We start from the raw sequence: 24582 nt of genomic DNA, 5'->3' as shown, positions 1-24582 counted from the left end.
TAAAAAAATTGTTAGAGCTTTTATTTTTTATTTTTTTTTACATAGGCATCACCACATTATCAATGCCAAGAGGCCACTCAAGGATAAGGGTTAAAGAGTGTACAGTAGAAATTGGACAATATAGTAATCATTAGTAATGAAAATTTGGTAAATTTGATAACTTGTATCGAACGGCTTATCAAGAACTTATTTACGTTAGACTTGAACACAACCATATTGTAGTCAGCCGGAAAACAGGAAAACGGAAGACAATTCCACAGGCGTGCAGTTCTAAGAAAGAAGCTTTGTTCATGGAATCTACGTTTAGGTTTAGGCACGGATAAAGAGTGGGGGGAATTATTGATAGTGTTTACAGCTAGACGAGTGTTTCTTGTGAAAGTTTGGCGAGGGGGGGGACCATAGACTGAAGCTCAGTCGAACACTTTCCATGAAAATAACGATACATCAGAGACAAACTGGCAACATCTCTTCTGTGAGATAGAGGTTGCAAGGAAGAGAAAAGGACATCTCCTGCGAGGCTACGAAGTCTATTTTGAACTCTATCAAGGCAGGCCAAGTCCTTTCTAGCAGTTCCTGCCCAGATGTGGCAACAGTATTCCATCCTTGGACGTACCTGGCTCTTATATAGAGAATAGCATCAGCAGTGAGATATCTACCGGATCGATAGAAAGATCCCACCAAAGAGCTTCCCATGAATGCGAGTTTTCTGCTTTTTGGTTGGAAATTCACATTTCTGCCAAATTACTAGAGCCTTATCTTATTTATTTTTTTTTTCACTATTTGGCCAGATTTTTATTTTTATTTTTCACAACTCTTTTCTGTTTTTGTTATTATTCTCTCTTCCTGCCTTGTCTTAACTTTTTTTTCCCGCTTCTCTCTTAAAACTGAAAATGTTAATTTTGCCATTAAAGTGAAGACTTCAAACAATTGGGGGTAGGAGAGTTTCTGTGTCATCAAAGAATGACTTCCTGTCGCTTTCCCCCAGTGGTTTTCTCTTTCAACTCAATTAATCTAATGAGTAACTTATGTGTAAAAATAAAATAATATTGAATATTAACATAGGCTCTGCATTATTAAGTTTAAAAAATGATAGATTTTAAAATAAAATTAATTTCAGGTTCATTTAATTTCTGCGAAACTGGTCATCTTTACAATAGATCCCATATCCACATTTCAACTAAAGTCGAACAAATATCTGAGGAAGGGAAATTTCTTGAAATATTATACAATATGGAATTTACATCTTACTATACTGATGCAAATAAGAACGCAATGAAATGTTAAAAATATATTAAAAAAACATTGTATTAATAAAAGGTGAATCTGCATAGTTTATTCCATTGTTATGTCTTACTTTGTTTCAGTTTGTGTCCATCCATTACATCTCTGCATTGTATTGCCTTATTTAAATTTCCTTTATATACACACTAGTGGGGGTACCCGGTGTAGCCCGTGTGTGTTCCGGTGGTGTAGTAAGGGTGGGAATAAAAAGCAGCCCAGTTGGGGTGGGGGGAGAAACAACAGGGTGGAGAGAGGTGTATAAAAATAAAAGTGGTAGTAGGCTGGCAGGCTCGAACCCGTAACGCAAAGGAGGGAAAGAAGGTGAAACAAACGTAACATGTTAGCGGATGTCGCCATTGCGCAAGCAGAAGTTGCGTGCGTCGAATTTAAGCTTAGTGAATCGAAGTATGATGATTTAAATGCTTTGCCGCTTTTTCAAACAGTTTTGCTGGGAATTTTGTTTAACTCGATCAAAAAAAAAAAAAAAAAGAAAAAAGATAGCCGGTGTTCGTTTGCGAATCTGAGATATTACGATTTGGGAAGTATGCAAAAACTTCTTGCTGAATCTAACCGACGCGAGAACCCCAATGCAAAAAGCCTTTCGTGGGCATACACAAATGTTCACGCCCATTTTGCCCTTTATATATTAGACTAGCGAGGGGTACCCAGCGTTGCCCGGGTGTTTGGAGGTGTGTGTGGTTTTGGGTAAATCAAAACTCCGTGGGGAGGGGGTTTAAAAAAAAAAAATGTTTTGGTAGGTAAGTATGAGGATCGAACCCGAACCGTTGAGGCAAAGTTGTAAATTAAAGTGTGAAAAAAAAAGAGTGCGACGGTTTTAACCATTGGGCCACCGCAAGATGTTAATGGAAACACGTTTGAATTTATTTTAATTAATTGGATTTGGCAGGTGCATGTTTTAATGACTTAATGAGATCAAGTTTGACTGCGGGATAGCATTTCATTTACTGCGGAATGCTTTTTTTAATTTTTATTTTCCCAAGATGTTATAGGAAAAAGACTAACCGACGAAGCGGCGAGAGACAAATGTTGAATATTTATCTTCCCGAAGTCGAGCAAATTAAATAGACAGGCGAGCTCCGTTGTTAACTGTGAGATATTACGATTTATATGTGATATAAGTTTTAAGAAGTTGTGAACCAACCGACCGCTTCTCTGAAAAAAGCCTTTTGTAGACATACAGAAAAAGCGAACACACATACAAATATACATACATTTTCGCTTTTATATTTATAGATTAAACAATGCTTTAAGTAAACTACATTAACCCTTTATTGTAAATTTGTCTGCTTTTTTAAATGTGTTTTTGCTACTCATCACTAACACTTAATCTAAATTGTTTTTTGTTTAGTTTCTTGCACTCCCCTCTCGACTCAGATGGGCCATGACCGACCAACTTGGGAAATTAATCTCAATTTCAGTTTTTTGTCATTAGCTTCTCACATCCCTGGGGGAGGTGCATTTGTGTGAACTTATTGTACCTATTTACTTGCCTCCCCCCATGAGGGTAGATTTAGACACAAAGGCCGGGGTCGGTTTTTAATGTGGAGCACTCTGGACAGGAACAAAAATAAAAATTGCCTCAGTCATGAAGGATTTCTCCTCCACTGACCGAGGACAGAAAAGGTGAAGTGTAGCATCAGAACAGATACTACACTGTGATCTTGTCCTCGAAGGATTGTAGCCGGGTGTCTCCTTCAAGTGTTGCATTCTAGATGAGTAGACATTGAATATAGTCCGATGATGCCACGAGGATTTTGAATGCATTCTGTATTAAGTTAGTTATAGATATGTGTGTATATATTTCATGCATAAGGTGTTGTTATGTGGGCTATATTTGGTTTAGTTAAGTAAAAAAACGGATGGTGAGTTTGTTCCCTATGGAATCTGAAACGGGTGGATTGATTAAAAAAAAAAATTTTTTTTTAATTTCACAGAAATGTACATTATTTTTCTGGGAGTGTTCTTAGATAGGTTTTGTATTAGAATGCCCCTAATAAGTATCTAAAATCAATAACCGAAAGCCTCTGATTAAAAAAGAAACAGTCACATTTTTACTAAAGTTAACACCCTTATACAGCCTAACATTGTGCATTTTATAAGTTTTATCACTGCACAAACAGAAGGACCTGTCATATAAAATTAACAGTAGGTTCTTTAATAAGACAGATGCATTTAAAATTAACGTTTCTGTTTAGAGCACAATTGAACCATGATACTTGACTTTTGCATTTTGAACTTTTGCATTCAAGTCATTGTATAAAAATAATTTTATAAAATCAATAGTAGGTTCTCTACAGTGCAATGTAAACTACAATATGTTGTGGACTGTCACTATGGGAGGCATGTGAAGCTGCGGTAGATCCCTGACTAGAGCAATCAATCTATTCTTGATGACAATAAAAGTACGGAAAAGTGTGGAACATTCGTTGATCCTCAGTTAATCCCGAGCAACATCGGGTCTCCCTGCTGGTCATAGATATTAGACATGTTAATGTTTCTTTGGAAAATTTTGAGTTTTTAGTGAGCATTATATGGGTATTACCTTCCATTTTGAAAATTAAAATATTTCAGATTTGCATTGAATTCATTCTATAGCCATTTGACTCCTTAGCAAAATTTCTTGGGACAAAGTATGGAATATGGACCCCAACTGACTGACTTGTGTGATTTAAAAAAAAAAAAAAAAATGGACTCGTACTAGTAGCCAAAATGTATTTGCAAGGCAGAGAATTTAATCATTAAGATACACCGAATATCCTAACTTGCTATGAAAAGTGACCACATGTTGGATTTAGGGAAGCATTAAATGCACTTAGCTTAGTCTATGAAAATCAAACGCAAAATAACTTTCATAGTTTTTAAAGGGGAAATAATTCTCATGTCTTAAATTAAACTTAATTCCGGTTTTAAACAACTGTTGTCAGCTATTAATAAATGAAAATAAATAAATAGTAAATTGAATAAATCAATTCTAATATTTATAAATAGGACAATTCAAATGATTCTATTACAAACGATTAATAACATCAAGCTAATTATTAAAATAGATTTTCATTAATGTAATATACAAATGAGGTTATTCATTGAATGTAGATTTCTTTTGAATAAATAGTATATACTATATATATCTATAATATAAATCTCACCTGTCTGTTTAAATTCATGCATGAATGTATGTATGTTTGCCTAAAACTTTCGACAGAGGCGATGGATTTTCACAAAATCAGTATCGTTTTGAAGTTCGACCCTTTGGACAACAAATATCGAAAAATTGGCTAAAAACATTAATTCCATTATCTTACAACTGGGCACTTTTCTACAAGGTGTCGCTTTTTTGCTGATATTTCCGAAAGTCATCTTCTCTTTTTGATTGACTAGCCTTAATTTAAACCTACGTCACTTCCGGTTTGGCGATGGGCACAACAGCAAAGATGTCACATTTTTTTTTCTCACATTCTTTTCCTCCTTTGCGGTACGGGTTCAAGTCTGCCTGCCTACTACCACTATTTTTTTTTTTTTCTAAACACATACTTCCAAACACCCGGGTAACACCGGGCATCCAGGCTAGTTCTGGAATAAAAGTGTATATGAAAGTTTGTGAAACGGTTTATCTTTTGTACATATTAATTAGATTGTGAATAAACAAACAAACAGAAATACAACTTTATTATAATATACAAGATTCAAGCAAGCAAGAACGTCCGGACGGTCTACAGAGTTTTACATATAATCTCATTCCATGACAAATGAACAAAGGTCAGATGATGATCGACAAAAAATTGTTAAACTTTAATACACTTAAAGTTCTTCATTATACGAATTAAATGTTGTCTATTTTATATCTCTAGGGTAAAGTGTTTCTGAGATATGACCCTTTGATCTTTGTCAAAAATGAAAATTTTAGAAGATAGTAACAAAGTTTAAAAATCAATATCCAAGTTGTTTTTAACGCAGAAACCCACATTTATATACCAGTTTGAGAGTATTTGGATAGATATCAAAATGTGATCTGTTTTTTTTTTTTTTTCTTTTTATATATATTATTCATAGCGGTCAAAAGTTAATCTTAGTTTTCAGGAAATAAAAGGTCAAAGGTTATCTCAAATTTATTTATAGATTTGATAAGGTGCCTGCCTTATGGAAGGATATGTACAACACCTACAAGCATTTTACTGAATTTAAGCCAAATTCAAAATGGTGGTGTTTGTCCATTTCCCTGCCATATGCTAACATTTTTCTATCTCCCATATATATATTTTTTTATTTTATTTATTTTTTTTTTTATATTACGTTTTCACCCCAAACAAGGCACATTGCCACTTTGGTGTAGGGGGCTACTATCAGGGGAAACAACTACTGGGGTACTATGTAGGGATTTGGGCAGCAAGATGTTGGTTCACGTTGCACTTGAACTTCTGCATGTCAGTACAGTTAGGGAAGCAGTGACCTGGAATGGAATTCCAAAGTCTAGCGGTTCTGGGGAAGAAACTACCGGAGTAGGAAGATCTTTTATATCTAGGGATCTCTACAGTGTGAGAGTGGGATTTTGCAGCTTGTCGAGTCTGTCGATGGTGTTCACGTCGTGGGGGCACAAGTGCTTGCAGTTCATCAGAGCATTCACCATTAAAATACTTGTAGAACAGGCAGAGGGATGCAACGTTTCGTTGATCGGACAGAGGCTGAAGCTTAGATGACAGTTTGGGGCCTATCAGATTTGCGACTCTCTTTTGGTTTATGGTCTATATACGTTTAATCCTTGGCTTGGGAGAGGTGCTAGTCTAGCGGCACTGATTCGTTGTGATACAACGAAACAGGACTGTATGTCGATGACTACAAATAAATATATATATATATATATATATTAGTATTTTGGAAAACAAAATCCAGCAGAGTGCTCAATTATAAGGAAAATCCGAAAATAAGAGCGTATTTATATATATATATATATATATATATTTTTTTTGTTTACAGGAAGTTTTTAGATGAGAGGAGTCATTGGTACTGTCGGTTTCAAACCCGATAATTAGGACCGTTTTAGATACCCATATCAGAGATGAGTATTGGCTGAAGAGAGCTTGATATGGGTATCTAAAATGATCCTAATTATCGGGTTTGAAACCGACGGTACCAATGACTCGTCTCATCTAAAAACTTTCTATATAAAATATATATATATAAAAAATGCATGTATGTGTGTGTTTAAATGAAATCACTCCAGATAAAGCATGAAGCTGTTGAAGATGTTAGGAGCAAAAAAAAAAAAAAAATCTTCAAGATCAAAAACTAGCCAATGATAAATGTTATATGGATAGATTCTAACTCAGAAAACAGCGATTCTTCCCCCTATGTTAAAAACCTTTCTTATGGAATGTGAAGACTAAAGGACAAAATAAGGAAATAGATCTTTGGAAAACTCATTTTAATGCTGATTAATATTTGTCTAAGAACCGTTCTCATAGAATTTATTTGTAGCCAAATGCTAATCAGTTTAACAGAAAATGAAAAGACAACCCCCCCCCCCAAAAAAAAAGCAAAAACAAATTTTTTATTTGACTTTTTTTTTTTTTTTTTTTCTTTTTTTTTTTTTTTTAATTTTTTTTTTAAATGCATTCTGCTCTAATAGCTTCTTTCCTTGGATTGCTTTCTTTCACAATTCTCACCCTGCTCTATTTTCTTGACTACTAACTTGCAGAAATTTAAATGTAATGTGGACAAACATCTTGCAACACAACTCCCCATTTAGGATCCACCCTATATATAGGATCAGTAAGTGAGAAATTCGCCAAGCAAATTGGCTCGACAGTAGAAAAAAAAAAACACAGTTCATCCATCGTGCAATAGTCCCAGAGCTGATTAGTGAATATGGCAAGAAGGCAAGCTGAAGACATGATTGCGCACTATTAAAACCAATGTTGAACCTACCACTGTTGCACTTTGGCTTATGGTATTTGCTGTTGGTCCTGAGACGGACTGCAGACCATCATGCATGGTCTGTGTTCATTCGAGACACTGTGTCCTATGGGAGGATCCAGTTTCAAACTATCATGGGTGAATGTCACCAAAAGTCAGTCAGATAATCTATATATATAAAAGCGAAAATGTATGTATGTATGTGTGTTCGCTTTTTCTGTATGCCAACAAAAGGCTTTTTTCAGAGAAGCGGTCGCTCGCTTCACAACTTTTTAAAACTTTTATATCACATATAAATCGTAATATATCTCAGTTAACAATGAAGCTCGCCTGTCTATTTAATTTGCTCGATTTCGGGAAGATAAATATTCAATATTTGTCGCTCGCCGCATGTGGGTTAGTCTTTTTCCTATAACATCTTGGGGGGGGGGTGGGGAGCGTTCAGCAGTAAATGAATAGTATCCCGCAGTCAAACTTGACCTCATTAACTCATTAAAACGGGCACATGCTAAATCCAAGTAATTAAATAAATTCAAACATGTTTCTGTTAGCATCTCGCGGTGGGGCAATGGTTAACGTCGCACGTTTTTTTTTTTTTTTTTCACACTTTAATTTACAACTTTGCCTCAACGGTTCGGGTTCGATCCTCATACTTACTGTTTTTTTTTGTTTTTTTTTTTAACCCCCCACCCCCACCCCCGGAGTTTCCACACACACACCGCCAAACACCCCGGGCAACGCCGGGTACCCCTCGCTAGTTTAATAGAAAATCTTAAAGTGGGCTCAGACATATGGATATTTAGATTTGTGCAATGGTAACACTCCACTGGTTTGTAATGGCAGCAATTTCTTAAACTTACTGTATCCATTCTTACCTCTTACGTGGTCATGGATATGACCTTAAACTATATCCGATGGTGAGGCCCCAGCTTGCAGGCTTTGGGGAGTGTGGAGCCACCCTTTAATTGCCATTGCTCCCAGGTCCACTCTGACCTGGAGTGATAGTACCTGTTAGGGGTCTCAATTATGGGTTAAATAGAAACAGACTTGAAAACAACAAATATATTTTATTAAAAATTTTTTCTTCAAAATCATTGGATTCAGCATTAAATAACCTGAAAAGGGTTGATGTGTTGTAAAACAGCCAACTAACCTACCTCTTACGATCATTAGTATCACCAAGAGAAAAAATTTTTTTTCCAAACAATCTCCTTTGTTTGGAATGTTAATGTGTTTCTTTTTTGGCTTAGCTATGCAAATTGCATAGCTATACTAGCTAACATACTTGATTCCCCCCCCCCCCCCATCATAGTGTTATTTAAGTTCTCATCCGTTTCCATTGTTTCGTACTTCTTGCACACAAACTGGTTTATCATCTATCTTCCAACCTACTATAATTCTTTTGTATGCAATGCTTACAAGTAATGCAAAAAAAAAAAAAAAAAAAAAAAACTGAGCAGGGGAACTTTCTTCTTTCTGGGTACTATACTGCACTACAACTACTGATCATCACTTTGGTTTTAGTAACATTACTTCTCAGACGTTTATTTTTTATAGTATTCCTCTAAGTTTTTTTGGTCTCCCGATTTATTGGAGAGGGAATGATGCTTTCAGTGGCATCCGTGCATCCATCCATGTGCCTGTGCATCGTCCATGCATCGTTATTCTGGATGATTGCCAGATACCCATCCATTAGTTTTTTCTGAAATTTTGACACAAATTGTATTTCATTAAATAGATGTGCACAGTAAAAAAAAAAATTTGAAAAAATTACTGCTACGTCCCCAGTGGCTCAAGAGGTAAAAAATACTCCAAAATGGCCAAAAATAACACTTTTTGCCCCATAACGTTTGATTCATCCATTAGATTTTCCTGAAATTTGGCCAAAATGTGGAGGCCATTGTTCTTAATATAAATTCAGTATGGGTGACCCTGGCAAAATTCTGGTACTTTTAGGGTTAAAAAACACATCTTTTTGCAGCTCTCCAAAACTTGATATAGTGGTTTTCCATGGTGCTGAATTTAAATATGTTTTAAGTCGTGAAACTGCACCGTTTGTCCATTTCCACTGGAATTCGGCATTCCCGGGAGCTCAAAGGGGTCACAAATGCCCGAAAATTGTAAAAATTGATACATTTTACCCCATAACCTTTGCCCCATCTATTAGTTCTTTCTGAAACATGGCGAAAATGTGAAGGCAACGTTGGCACATTCATCATTTCTTCACTTTTTTTTTTTTGTGGCGTCATCTCAGATGCAGCACCAGAGTGGGACCATGCCTGCACAGCTTGTTAATTTAACGTGTAGATCTTCCATTGTTTCATAGGAAAGTCAGCAATTTTTTTTCTTTTTTTATGATCGTTTGATTGCAAGCGTTTTAATGAATGAAGCCAAATTCAAAATGGTTTTATTTAGCCATCCCCTGCTATATCTAAAAATTTTATTTTCTCGTATATTTGGTCATGTTGTATATCTGTAGGAACTTCATTTTTCACGGAAATTAATAATCATATGAGAATTGTGATCATAGAATTTTGTCCTTTTAGTCCTTGCATTCTGTGAGCGATGTTTCTGACAAAGAGGGAAGAATTGCTGCTTTTCTTGGTCAGAATGTATCTAACATCATTGGCAAGTTTTTAACCTTGAAGTAGTATTTTAATTTTTAAAAAATTTCTTTACAGCAAGTGACTTCATGCCTTTAAAAAGAACAGAATCAAGGAATTAGTGTTACTTGTGATGAGATAATGCTGACTTATTGAGCAGAAATTAAACTTACTTTGTGGTTTTTATTCACAATTTATTTTATAAAACAAAATAAATTCAGGTAAAAAGTCCATTCGTATGAAACTTCATTGTACAATATTTTGACTGGCTTTATTCTGCTGTTATTCAGCATCGTTTTTGATGATGATGATTTTGCTGGCATTCGTTTCTCTGATATCTTTCCATTAAGAATCAAAAAAAAAAAAAAGAATATCAGGCGTATATAGAAGAGAACACGTGAAGGTTGCCAATGTCCCTAAATGAAAGTGTTTCCCTAACACGAACTGGATTCGAACTTGGCACACCCAGGTTTTTTAGTCCGTGTCATTAACCACTTAGCCCAAATGTGACAACAATACTCCATACATGGGCGAATGGTGGCCTTGTAGAGTTACAAGATACTTTCAGGTGTAAGTAACTTTCTAGCACAGTAGAGAGAGCCCACCTTCTTTGCAGCAGCCTTGGCAATGCTCTCGATGTATCTATTCCAACTTATGTTTCCTGTGAACATTAAGCTGAGGAGTTTGGATTTAATAACCTTCTTGTTGCTGCTGGCATTGGCTTACCTGATTATTTCGGGCACCTACAGGAAGGACCACATCAAGATTTCCAACTGGGTTGCCGAATCAGTTTTTAGAAGTGGAGCCAGGTTCATAAAAATTTTACGAAGTAAGAATCAGATATTTTTAAATCGTTGGAAAATAAAGTTTAAATATCATTAAAGTAAGGAGTCAAAGTTGGATATTTTGAAATCTTAGAAATCGGAGTCGGGTTGTGTATAACTTTGCAAACCTGATTGTGAACATGTATACATGAAAGGGATATTGTGGAACCAATTGAATTTAAATGTGGCACACATTGTCCACTTTATGGACATAATCTCTCTCGCAACAACTATTCTAGTATAATAAAAATGCCAATTTTTTTTTTTTTTCTAAAAAATTAGATTTGGTCTCTTGTTTAAGGTTGAGTTTTATGTATTACAAGTTTTTATGGGAATTCCCAAAATCTAATTTGTCATATATCCTACCCCTTACACTCATAAGACGCACCCAAATTGTATGCTGTTTTTTTTTTTTTTTTTTTTTTTTTAATTATAATAAATAAGTACGTCATTGTCTGTTTTAAAATAGATGTATAGTAAGTGTAGCCTTACTTTGCCTCTCTCTCTCCCCATAAATACGCGTATGATGTAACTAATCAAAGAGAAAGAAACACAAATAACACCACTTTTTCTCTGCTTATCTCGGCATTACTTTTTGTCATCATGGATTTATCAAGAATTGTGCAACTTTTACTTCATTTTAAGCGCGAGTTGTGGAATGGGGAAGGTATGAACTCTCGTTCCTTATGTTAAAGTCTCTCAGTATTTAGACTGTTGATTTTTTTTTTCTAGATTTAAAATTCTCATTGCGATTTCTCTGACACCTTCCAAAATTACTTATTTGTCAACCCTGTATTAAGCATCTCATCGCAGAATATCTCCTGTCTATTGAGAACAGTAAGATTGCACTAAATTCCGCTATCTTTTAGGTCTACCTGAATTTTTTTTTTGTAAGTAAAAAAAAAAAAAAAAAAGAATCTTATGTTGTCTGTAGTTAAAGTCATTAACATGAGGATGGGGGCTTTGTTAACTATTCTGTATTTTCATCCAACAATTTAATGAACATTGTTATTTCGTGTAGTATAGTGGGCAATTTGTTCTTAGTTATCTGTTGCAATATTTTTTTTTTTTAACAATAATGGGGGCATGATCTCGCACAGTCGGGAGATTCTATTTATAAACTATACTGCTAGGAACTGACGAGCTACCAACCAATCCGAAACCAGAGTTGCTCCATAAAAATTAATCCTTTTCTGTAGCAACCTCGCATGTGTTTCCTTTGTGTCAACACGTGAAAAATCTTCTGCTCTGTGGCTTCCAACTCAAGAACTGTCTACTGAGAACGAGTCACCTCCGGGACTTGTGTAGAACAACTAACCATCGGAAACTGTTCTGAAACTAAACCTGGCTTACAACTCTAGAACTACTCTAGAATTTTTTGTGACTTTTTTTTATTACTTTGCAACTGTAAATTACACTTTTTTTTTATAGTTACCTTGCAAATGGCATGCATTTTTGTTATTGCAATTACAGCTTGTTGTAGGTTGGTTATTTATGCTTTGTATTTTCTAAATTTTTCTGTTATTACTAATTATTTGTTTTAAACTTGGCATTGTTGAGTAAAATATTTTGACAGTGTTTTTATTAAATATTTTGCTGTATTTATGGAGGGGGTGTTGGAGTTTTTAAAAAAATAATCTGAAAAATTCTTAAGCTATATTTGTCGTAATGTTCTTAGAAGCGAGGAGGGTTAAACCATATGGTATCTCTGTCTATTTTTACGCTTGTTGGTAAGCTGCTGAGATTTATCAGTGTTTGACTAATTCTGATGGTTTTGTTTGGTTCTGTATGGTGGTTTTAGTTTTTGTAATTTATTATTGTGAGCTGATATGGCTGTGTTATGTTATTATTTGTTTGGTTTATGTTTACTGTATTTTTTTTTATTATTAAATTTATATGATTATCATTTTTGTTTTGGTACTTTATTTGCATTTTAAATTATGAATTTTTAAGGGCATCATTATAATATTTTGTGTTTTTTTTTTATCGAATATTGATTTGTTGGAAGATAATCTTGAAATTCTTAATGAAAAATTAGGACCTATTGATTTTAATATAGATTTTGGGTGGTTTGATTTGTTATGGACATATAGTACCCAATTGATTGGGTTTATGATAAGGCTCAAAAGTCGAGTTGTTTAGGTTTAATGTTACGTCCAAGAAATAAAGTTTCAGTTTATTTGGGTCGGTTTTTATGGTAAGCTTGTAGTTTTTATTCATGGAGTTAATTATGAAGAGTGCATCGTCTCTGTAGAGCCCCCCCTGCTCCCTTTAATCAGAATTGGCAATGGAGTATCTTATGAATTTTATTTAGGAGGAAAAGGCCCTCTTGATCAGTAAACTGTGCTGAGTCGGTCGATCCCATTAAAATATTGAAGTTGTCTTGAGTATTACTTCTTGCCCAATATTTATTGTCAAAATTCTTTATGGACTTTCTTGCCAATAGTATTAGTTTAGTTCTGTCCTCAGTTATGTCTGTTATTTTTGGGGCCATTAAAAGAGATTTATTTAAAAGAATTAGAGATATGGATTGGTGTTATGATTCTATATCAAATGAAATAAATTTAACATTGTTTTTGTTTTTAATGTTAGAAAAACATCCTATGACTTGACTAGAAGATTGTCATAGTGGGTATTTGGATATAGAGCACATCACCTTTTAAATATATTTTATTGAGGCTTTGTTCATTTAGACCCTGTCTATTACACACTCTCTCTCTCTCTCTCTCTATCTATCTATATATATATATATATATATATATATATATATATATACATATATATATACACACACACACACACTAGCAGTGAGACCTAACGTTGCCCGGTATTGAATGATAATGAATGAATGTTTCTCCCATCTTCTCACCCATTTTTCAACCAAATCAACTGATTGCCTGCTCTATTTGGGAAGCCATCGCGGTGCACTAGAAGGAAAATTCACATGTTTCCCTGCAGTGACTTCGTCCACAATACATTGTAGTCTGCATTGCACTGTAGAAAACCTACTGTTGATTTTATAAAATTATTTTCATATATAATGCATTCAATTAAAGTTTTAAAAATCAAGTATTATGCTGCAATTGTGCTTAAACAGAAACATTCAGTTCAAATGCATCCTTGTCATGTCAAAGAACTTACTGTTGATTTTATATGTTGGGCGTTTTGGCTTGCATGGTAATAAAACTTCTCAAATGCACTTGTGATGTTAGGCTGTGTAAGGTGTTAACTTTAGTCAAAATCGCCTGTTCCTTCTTTCATTGGATTTTTTTGATTATCGATATTTATTAAAGACATTCAGATACAAAACCTATCTAAGAATACTGCCAGCCACATAATGTACTTTCCTGTGAAATTTCGTAAAAATCAGCCCAGCTATTTTTGAATCCATAGGAACACACACACACACACACACACACACACACACACACACACACACACACACACACACACACACACACACACACAATGTTCATTTTAGAGGTGGCAAACTTTAAATTAACAATTCTATTTTCTCTAATTGCAGATTTGACAACTATTGGTTATTTTAAGTTGAGCTTGGTTTGGCAATTCGTCATGTAGAGACTGACACTCACAAAGTTTACAAATTATAAATGATACGATCAATGTAGTGAAAGAAACACTTAAACAAATAATTTCATGAAATGGACTTCGTTCATGTGATGTAACCTCATTAAATTATTTTCTTTGGCGATATGTAAAGTCCCTTGTCTACGTTTATAGACAAGACACAATAGACCACTTGGAAGACTACATTTAACGTGTTATTGCTGAAATACAACCTAATTTAATGTATAGAGTTTATGAAAATTGGACCTTTAGATTACATTATATGTTGGAGCCGTAGGCCATATGCCTAAAATAGTATTTATATTATAAACACCTAAAATAAATGAAAAATAAGTTATCCATGGACAGGTATGTATGTGTGTGTATATATATATATATATATATATATATATATATATATATATATATATATATATATACTCTTATCATCATTTTTTTTTGTGTGTATTGATATTCATATTAAAAGCCTTTTTTCTATTTATTTAAAAAGGAAATACAACTTTGTTATATATGGGTTGTGAAATTGCATTTATTTGCAAAAGAGCTAGCTAATTTGCACATTTTTTTTCAACATTCATTTTAATTAATTCCCTATTAGTTTTTTGGTTTTCTTATGGGATGATCATCTTTAGTTAACTATTACATGTAATTATATTATATTCATACAGATATTCTACATGATTTATACTTGTATAATATTTGTGCAAAAAGGTTATAGCAAACATACATCTTTTTCTATATATATTTATGTATGCATAAAAAAGTTCAATTTGCCTAGCAAACTCCTGTCAGTTTTTGATTTACAGACATGAAACTTAATATATAGGGTATTCAAACCCATGCAAGACTTTATATTTGGGTTTTAGACGGAAAAAATCGGTATGTATGTATGTATGTATGTCTGCCTGAGGGGATGCATTTTCATGAGATCAGTATCGTTTTGAAGTTCGACCCTTCGGACGACAAATTTTGAAAAATTGGCTAAAAACATTAATTCCTTCACTCCCAACTGGGCAGTTTTCTATAAGGAAAGATCGTTTTTTTTTGTTTTTGTTTTTTTTTTCGCCGATATTTGCGAAAGTCATCCCCTCTTTTCGATTGACTAGCCTTAATTTATACCTTCACCACTTCTGGTTTGGTGATAAGCACAATTAGGATGAGAATAATAATCCAAATAATACAAAAATAATTACCAATCCTCATCTCAAAAATATACAGCCATCATATAAAAAAAAAAAACGAAATGGACTCGGATTTATTAATAAAATAAAGAAATAGACCTGGTTCTATTTGCGTTTTGAATTTCTAACGGCTATGTTCGCTGGGAAAGCAAAAAACAAACAAACAAAACAAACATTTTTCACTATTCACCAATAACATCCAGTGTGAATACACCTGGAGATAGTCGGAGGTTGCATCGGCCGAAACGTTGTAAAAAAAACAAAAAAAAACGACCTAGATGAGAATAATAATCCAAATAATACAAAAAAAAAAAAAATAATTTAAAAAATATACATTCATCATATCAGAAAGTATATTGTTCTTTAAAAATTTTATTTAAATAATTTAACTTTGCCTATTTTATTTAAAACAAAAAAGGGGTTAAAAGACATTTTTCACTCAGCAATAAGCTTTGGAAGAGTGTTGGTGAAAAAAAAAACAAAAAAACAAACAATCGTTTTATTATTTCTAGTCGTCACTTGAACAAAAAAAAAAAAAAAAAAAAAAAAAAATCACTCCAAAATGTGACTGTTGATTGTTTTATATGGAAAGTAAAACCCTGACTGGTGTGATTTTATTATTTTTTATTTGGTGTCTCTACCCCCAGACAAAGAGGGATAGGACCTAGCAATTCACTCCTCGATAACCACGCTTTGGATTTTTTTTTTTTTTTTTTTTTTTTTAAATTTTGCACAAACATAAGTCATAGTGAAAGTAAATTTTTGCCAGAACGGATTTTCCAGGATAATTTTGGTTGCCTCCCCAGGGGGCATTATAGGGGTAAAGTTGCCCCAAATAATTCATCCGTTCGCACTTTTCTCAATAACCACATCGTGAATTTTTTTGAAATTTTGCACAAACATTAGTCATGGTAAAAGTAAATTTTTGTCTCTTGTGGAAGAGGACCCTGCATGCTCGGGTTGTTTATTATTATTTTTTATTATTTATTATTTATTTCCGGGATCGACCACATGAAGTTTGCCAACATGTATAAGTGAATGTGGTGCTATGGAACCGACTGGTTTCGAACTTGATGTACCCAGATTATCAGTTGGGTGTATTGTCCACGGCTACCTCCTTGTTGTTGTCTGTACCCTGGTTAAGTGCGCGGGAGGGGGGGGGGTGATCCGGAAGATAATGATGTCTATTCTCAAAGGATGACTTAAGTGTTCACAGAAAGAGAGAGAAAGAGGCAGAGGAAGGCGCGCACACAAAGAAACCTGTGTAATTCAAAAGAGAAAAACTTTTCTAAAGAAACTTGAAACAAAGCTATTTGTTTTTTTTCCCCCTCTTTCTTGGTAATAATAAACTAGGTCATTAGTCACTTAGTAGGTCACATAGTAGCGTGGTAACTTCCATCAGTTATTTACGGCAGGTTACTACTACTACTACTACTACTACTACTACTACTACTACAACAGCAATGATGACTCTTAATCGATTATTTATGTCATTGTAATGGATGGATTTTATTGATAGCAAATCAGCAGGGTGTGAAAAATGTGACTCCGATGTATCAACACCCCCCCCCTTGACAAAAAAGCATAATCTATTTTAAACAAAATAAATTGATAATAAAAAAAACAAAAAAAACTTGCAGTGTTTTCCATTGAAACCTAAATTATTCTACCTTATTGGCCCCCCCCCCCGACCGACAAAAGGAGGTTGGACCTGTAAATTCACCCTTGTCCGTTCGTCCGTTCGTCTGTCCGCACTTTTCTCAATAACTACGCCTTGGAATTTTTTTTGGAAATTTTGCACAAACATTAAACATGATCTAAGTAAAAAAAAATAACAAAACCGATTTTCCGGGAAAACTCCAGTTGCCCCCCCCCCCCCCCAGGGGTACCTTTCGGGGTTAATAAAATGGTTAAAATTGACACTTTCGTGCTTATTAAAAAAAATTGATGCCTTGTATTTTAATAAAACTTTCTGAAAAGTTGTAACTAACTGATTTCTATATTTTGTTTTTCTATACTTCGTGATAACTCTTGGGTGTGCCCCAGGGGCTCTTTTAGGGCTAATAAAAACACTCCATTTTTTTGGGGGATTATTTTTCCATATTTATCCAAAATTGTGTATGTCGATTTATTTTTATATATATTTTAACACTCCATTTGCATCTCTCATATGAAACATTTCTGTACATTAATTTTAGTGTCATATGGTGAATATTTCACACAAATGATACAAATTTACAAATAGTGAATGAAATACGAAAGTAATTTTTTGACCGATTATCAGATTGTTTCCGTGTGTTTTTATTGATTTTTGATTAAAAGAAAAAATCTAATTTGATCTACTGTGTTCTGAATCATATATAGCATAATCATGTTGATACCTCGGTTCTCGTCAGATCACCAAAGTTAAGCAACGTTGAGCCTGGTTAGTACCAAATGGGTGACCATTTGGGAATTCTAGGTGCTGTATGTGCTCTCCGCTTATCTCGGCATTTGTTTCCAGTCGTCCTGAACACACACACACACACACATATTTATTTTGGCAGCAAGTCATTATTCAAGCACGTCTGATTGAACACGACAGATCTTTTTTTCCGATTTTGTTGGATATCTTTTCAATTCGCCAAGCGGTCTTTTTATTTTGGCTGGCATGTTGTATATTATGGTAGCCAAAAGTTGTTGTTCGGCCATATTTGTCTCAAGTGCTTTCTATCGGTACACTTTTGGGCACCATAATATACAACATGCCAGCCGAAATAAAAAAGACAGCTCTGTGAATTGAAAAGATATATATACATACTCCTCTTGCCACTGGTATTTAACAATGTCGACTCAGGAGAGGTGTGGTTGGAGATTGCACACCTCTTGCCACAAAAAATTTATCGCGCAGGCACCCCTACGGTGGGTATTCAAAGTGTCAAGACTTTATGAATCATATTATGAAGATTCAGTGTGTTAGCTATTGAAACTTAGATGAACACTGTTCTGCATCAGTGACAATTGTTGCACATTTTTTATTTTATTTTTTTATTTATTTTTATTTTTAAAAGGGTAATTGGATTTTGTACAATGTTTAGGTTGGTGTTCGTGAATTTATTATTTTCATGAAACTTCCCCCTTCATAGAATGCCAGTTCAACCCGCCTAGCGGATGATTTAAACTAGTTTGATTTGATAATTATTTTTTCTAGTTTAATTAATTTTCACCAAAAGATGACGTTTTATTTGTGAGGTTTTTTTCTATTGTTCAAAACTCGCACTTTTAGTGATGTTTTGTGAAAACTGAATTCTGGATTAATAAGCACACAAGATGTCAAATTTCCAAAAGTTCAATGAACATTTAAATTCGATGCTTAATTGATCTACCAAAATAAATTTTGTACTATTGTTTATATTTTAGAAAGATCTATGTGGCCAGATTAAAAGATTTTTTTGATTTATATCTAAAAAATGTTTATGTGGGCACATCGATCTTGGTTTTGGTTATCAGCATCCTAAAAAAATGTAACCAAATAAATATTTTTATTTAATCCATAACAGAAAAGGAAAAATGTGTGTATGTTTGTATGTCTGACAAAAACTTTTGACAGACACGTCTGTCAGTCACAAAATTGGTATTGTTTTAAAGCTTGGTCTCTCGGACGCCAAATATCGAAAAATTGGCCCCAAACAATTCTTTCACTGTCAGCCGGGCCGTTTTTTACAAGGATGGGGTCACTTTTTCCGTCGACATTTTTGCAAGTCATTTAAACCTTGCATCAACGACGTCACATAAAAGACGTTATTTCGACTGCCCATGACATCACAATTGTGGTGGGCACATCAATAAGACCGTTTTTTTGTTTGTTTGTTTCACCTCCTTTTCCTTTGGCGTGTTATAGGTTTGAGTCTGCTTACTCCTTTTTTTTTTATATTCCCTCGCACAGGTACTCTTTTTTTTTTTTTTTTTTTTTTTTTTTTTTTTTTTTTTGCTCAACCAACACCCTTACACGCACCCGAGCAATGCCGGGCACCCAGGCTAGTACAATATAATTTCTTCCATTACCAGCAACAGATTTGGTGGCTCAGTTTGAAGGGTACCGAATGCTAACTACTAGTGTTTTAATTACAAGTCCCACTGCATCTAATCACATTGATAATTTTTGAAAATAAAAAAAATTTGAAATCCCTGTGAATGACTATATTAATGTAATAAAGTTGGTCTATTTCTCAATTTTATAATTGCTGTGGACCCGGAAGAAAAACAACTTGGTGTATATATATATATATATATATATATATATATATATATATATATATATATACTGTGAAAGCAAAATCAAGACTTCAAGACAAGGTGTTGATGGCAACAAAAAGTGTATTTCATTTTATGTTACAATTGTTTTCATGTCCAGTCGAACAATTTCAAACATTGTCGTTTGAAAATTTTCCAAAACCAGCATTTCTTCAGACTTTATGAATAAACACACTTTTGACAATAGAGTATTTTTGAAGAGAAAGAAAAAAAATGGAAAAAATTCCCTTAACGGGAAAAGCATGTGAGAAACATTTACCTTTGCTGTAGTTACGGAAAAGCCCATTTAAATATTAATATATCGCCTAATTTTTGTATCTTTATTTAAGAACAGTCATAAGAAGTTTTCACAGAAAACCTTAAGCCATTTAAAAATTTTTTTTTTATATATCCCATTCGTTGAGTTCCTAAATTAGATCTCGCTGTTTCTTTATTTTCCAATTTTTTTTTTTTATAAAAAGAATTTTTAAATTTTTATTTCTATATTTATAGTATGGCCGTAACAACCTTGCAATAACGTTACGGTTAATTTTAGTTTCGTATTAGTGGCAAGTAATGTTTACAGATTTTCGTTATCATAGTACTTAGATTTAAGACCATTTTAGGTTTAAAGTTTAATTGAATATGAGAATAAATAAAAAGGCTGTATTATATATATAAATCCGTGTATAACATTTCGAGTAAGGTATTCTAATCTATTTATTATTATTTAATGTTTAAAATTTATTGTCATTCTACTTGAATATGTTTTCATATCGTTTCTAAAGACAATTATGAAGGGAGATAATCCAATTATGTTAATTGCTATTAGTTAATTCTGTTGAAAACTGGGTCGATTTTTATTTCCTATAACAGCTAAAGGGAGATAATTCAGGTCGTTTGATGTTTTCGGTTCATTGATTACTGGAAGACGTTTATGATTTAATAATTAATTTAATCAGACAGATCCAGAACGTGCTACGATGGCTTATTTAACAAATTAAGGATATAAATTATGTTTTTAATCTTAAAAAATTGTTTTTTACCAATGGGTTTAACCCACATCTGTTATTCATCACTTATGCTGCTCATGTCTTATAATTCTTGTGTTGTATTCTTGGGTATCTAAATAATAAATATATATATATATATATATATATATATATATATATATATATATATATATATATCCTCTAATTACTATTCTGACAGCAAAACGACCCAATAACTACAAATGTGTTTCACTCCGATGAGATGTCTACTCCTGCATTTATGGGTAAAAACATTTAGAACAGGGAGTAAAGTAAATAAGTAAATCATGGATTCTACCAACTTAAGATGTCAGATGACAAAATCAATTAAATTAATTTTCAGCCCCCAAATTGCTAATTTAATTTTTAATAAAAACTAGTTTAATTGTTAAGTTGTTTTATTGATTTGAAGAGGGTATCGCTTATTTCACCATCAATACTGCTACAACTGAATACAAAAATGCTCACCGTTATGGAGAAAAATTCCATTTTTAGATGAGCTTTATACTTTATTTATATTTCTTACTCGGTTTAGAATAATAGAAACTATATTCGCATGTTAGATTTGGATCCTTCATTTAGATTATAACATTTCTAGTTACTTAACTCTACATTGAAATTTAATCCTAGCATCCGATGATCCTTATTGTTGTAAAAGGTTATACCTCAGTTACATTTAAGGCGTGATAGCAGAAATCTATTCCTGTGAAAACATCCCTGTATGGCATCTAGTCTTTTCTTCAAAATTTCCTCTTTGGAATTCACTATGTGAAAGGCTTCCAACAAACATAGATTGCACCTTTTTGATTTCCCCCTGTCCACTACTGACCATTTTATTTAAAAATTTTCATTATTTCTGCTAAGTTCCCTAACCCAATCACCTAATGCAGTTGTATTTCTCTTTTTGTTTTTATTTTTAATGCTGATTTTTGTACCCCCCCCTGCTATCGTTCACGCCATCCCTATTAGTTTCTATCTCAGGTTCCTTTTTAAAGGATACTACGTGGTTTCTATAGCTGTCCTTAAACACTGTTCCCGTGGCTCCCAGATATATCTTCTTAGTGTTATTGGTTTTTATCTCACATTTGTACACTATTTCCGAGTTTAGACATTTTCTATCCAACGGACCATTTCCAGGTATTCTGCAATTACATTTTCTGTTTAGGATACTTTGTTTGATGATAGTTCGTTATTATACCTCATTTTGCTGATTTTTCTATTGTTGGAGCTGATTATAGTGTTAGTTAAGTTGCTGGACGTTGAGAAAGGTAATTTTACAGAGTTTCTATTTATTATTTTGCTTAATTTATTATCCGGGGGGGGGGGCGGGGAGTTTTGGTCTATTATTCTGTAGACTTGACATGGAAACAATTGTAACGTAAAATGAAATAAACTTTTTGTTGTCATCAACACCCTTTTTGAAGTCTTGATTTTGCTTTCACAGTATATACATGCTCAATTATAAAATATGATAATTTTGTAGCTTACTCCTTAAGTCAACTCTTTTTGACTTAAAACTCATTGGTATATGAAAATTTACTGAATTACACGAACTCAGTATATCACATATAAATCTCTCTCTCACTCTCTCTCTCTCTCTCTCTCTCTCTCTATATATATATATATATATATATATATATATATATATATTATTTTTCTTTTTTACAAGGGCGGTCACCACATTATCAAGGTCTGAATCCCACTCAAGGATAAGGGTTGATAGGTGTACGGTAGTCATCAGGACAAGTGTTATAATCTTTAGTAATAGAAATTTGGTATAATTTGAATATTTAAGGGGATGGCTCAGCAAAAACTTGTTTACATTGGACTTGAAGTCAACCATAATGTAGTCAGCTGGAAAGCAGGCCAGCTGAACAGAGTTCCACGAGCAGGCAGTTGTAGCAAAGAAGCTTAGTTCATGGAATCCACGTTCTAGATTTAGGCACAGATAGAGAGTCGGGGGAATTGTTGACTGTGGTTGTAGCTAGACGAGTATATTTTTTTTTTTTTTTTTTTGCGAAAGTCTGAGAAGGGGAGACTGTAGATTGAAGCTCAGATGAACAGTCTCCATGAAAATAATGATAGAGCAAAGACAGACTAGCAGCATTTTTTTTCTATGGGGAAAGAGGTTGCAGGAAAGAGAAAAGTGCATCATTTACCAGGTTTCGAAACCAGTTTTGAACTCTGTCAAGGCAGGATAAGCTGCTCCGAGCAGCTTCAATCCAGAGGTGACAACAGTACTCCTTTTAGGACGTACTTGACTCTTATACAGGTAGAAGATTGTGTAAATTTAATGGGGTCAAACATCACACCATAGGGGAATGGAATCCCGCACTTAACTTTAGCAGTTTTTTGGTTTTGTTTCCCCAAGATGTTGGGGAAAACCAGCTCCCCATAAAAAGGGGAGTGTCCAAATGAATAGCAATTTTCTGATATGACAGGTTTTCACCGCATTGATCAAAGTTGATTGGTTTCAGGGCGTCCTTGGCAGGATAACCAAGGATGTCTTCGCTTCAATTAGTTTCACTTTATTTATACGAAAAACACCAACCAACACTCAACAGAACGGAATAGCACAAATTTTATAAAAGTCGATCAAAATAAATCTAGACACCACGTCCCTTCGAAGATATTATGATCTAGGGGGTATATAAAAAGTTCTAAGACATAGTAACCCCCTGGAAAAACCCAGCTTCTGCCTTTTCTATACATAGATAGATGGAAGACTTCATTGTTATCCATAAGGTGGACACTACAACAATCATGACAATAAAATTATGGTTTGAGATACAGATATTTAGTGTAAAAAGATATTTATGTGTTCCCTTCATTCAAAGTGGTCATTATTTTTGTTCGATGTATAAAAGTGAAACTTGACCAGTGAGTGTTGAGGATATGTGTTGCATGAAGAAAAATATGAGAATGATATGATTGATGTGTGTGGGGAAAGATAGAGAAGGCTTACTGCGAAAACTTGCTCGGGTCTGTCTGTTGTGCGGGTTGAGAAGGAAAAACGGAAAGAACCAAGATGACGATCGTGGTCTTTTAATGCCCACGGTCTGGAATAGTTTTTGACAAATTGCGTCTCATGTGATTTTGAGGTGTCCCCGGGCACCATGAAAGCAGGTTGCTGGGCGGAGTGGGCAGAAGCATTCCGACCTGTGTAGAGTGAACATCGTCAGACTTTTCCGAACTTGTTTACATTGGACTTGAAGGCAACAATATTGTAGTCAGTCAAGAAGCAAGCCAGTGTTCTATAGGAAGAAGCGTTCAGACCTGTGTAGAGTGAACATCGTCATGCGATTCAGACTTTTCCGATATCATGGGAGTATTAAAGATAAGTTTAAATCATCTGACCTCAGCAGAAGATTAAATATGGACAGTATAGGAAGATTTGTGTAGAACCACAGACTTTGATATTAAACGTTATTTTGTCCCATTTCTTTAAAACGTGTGTCTGATCATGTTATACATAAGCGATTTTTAAGTTCTGGTGCAAGCCAACACTATTTTAGTTACACCATCTTAACAAGGCTGTCATTGACTCTCAGGACATGACTGTACCATCTCAGTTGATATTCACAAAGCTTGTTAACAGGGTTGCAGAGTCGGAGGTTTTAGCTGAAGTCAATCAGATTTCTAAGAGTACTAGGAGTCAGAATCTTTTATCCGACTCTGACTCCTTAAGTTCAATAAATTTATTTATTTTTTTTACATGGTTTTCCTGTTTGGTTTTACCAGTTGCACAATTTAGCAGTTTTTGTATGGTTTTGCTTTTATTTTTGGAGATATATCATATTTTGTACTGCAATGCTTCTACTTCAAGATATTTTGGTCCATCGGATCACTGCAAATCCTGTCTGAATAG

General features: G+C 34.0%; 1 protein-coding gene and 1 pseudogene across 2 annotated transcripts in view; both read left to right on the top strand.

The window, feature by feature from the left end:
- LOC145266365 (SH2/SH3 adapter protein Nck1-like) overlaps nucleotides 1-24582 on the top strand; it is a 255399-nt gene that overhangs the window by 100727 nt on the left and 130090 nt on the right. The gene's annotated exons all lie outside the window — the stretch shown is intronic.
- Nucleotides 17768-17884, top strand: LOC145266861 (5S ribosomal RNA; annotated as a pseudogene).

Source organism: Euprymna scolopes, chromosome 41 (assembly GCF_053919585.1).
Source record: "Euprymna scolopes isolate OS-2025 chromosome 41, ASM5391958v1, whole genome shotgun sequence".
Classification (NCBI taxonomy): domain Eukaryota; kingdom Metazoa; phylum Mollusca; class Cephalopoda; order Sepiida; family Sepiolidae; genus Euprymna; species Euprymna scolopes.
The sequence above is the reverse complement of the archived record's forward strand: the minus strand, read 5'-3'. Positions and strand labels throughout refer to the sequence as shown.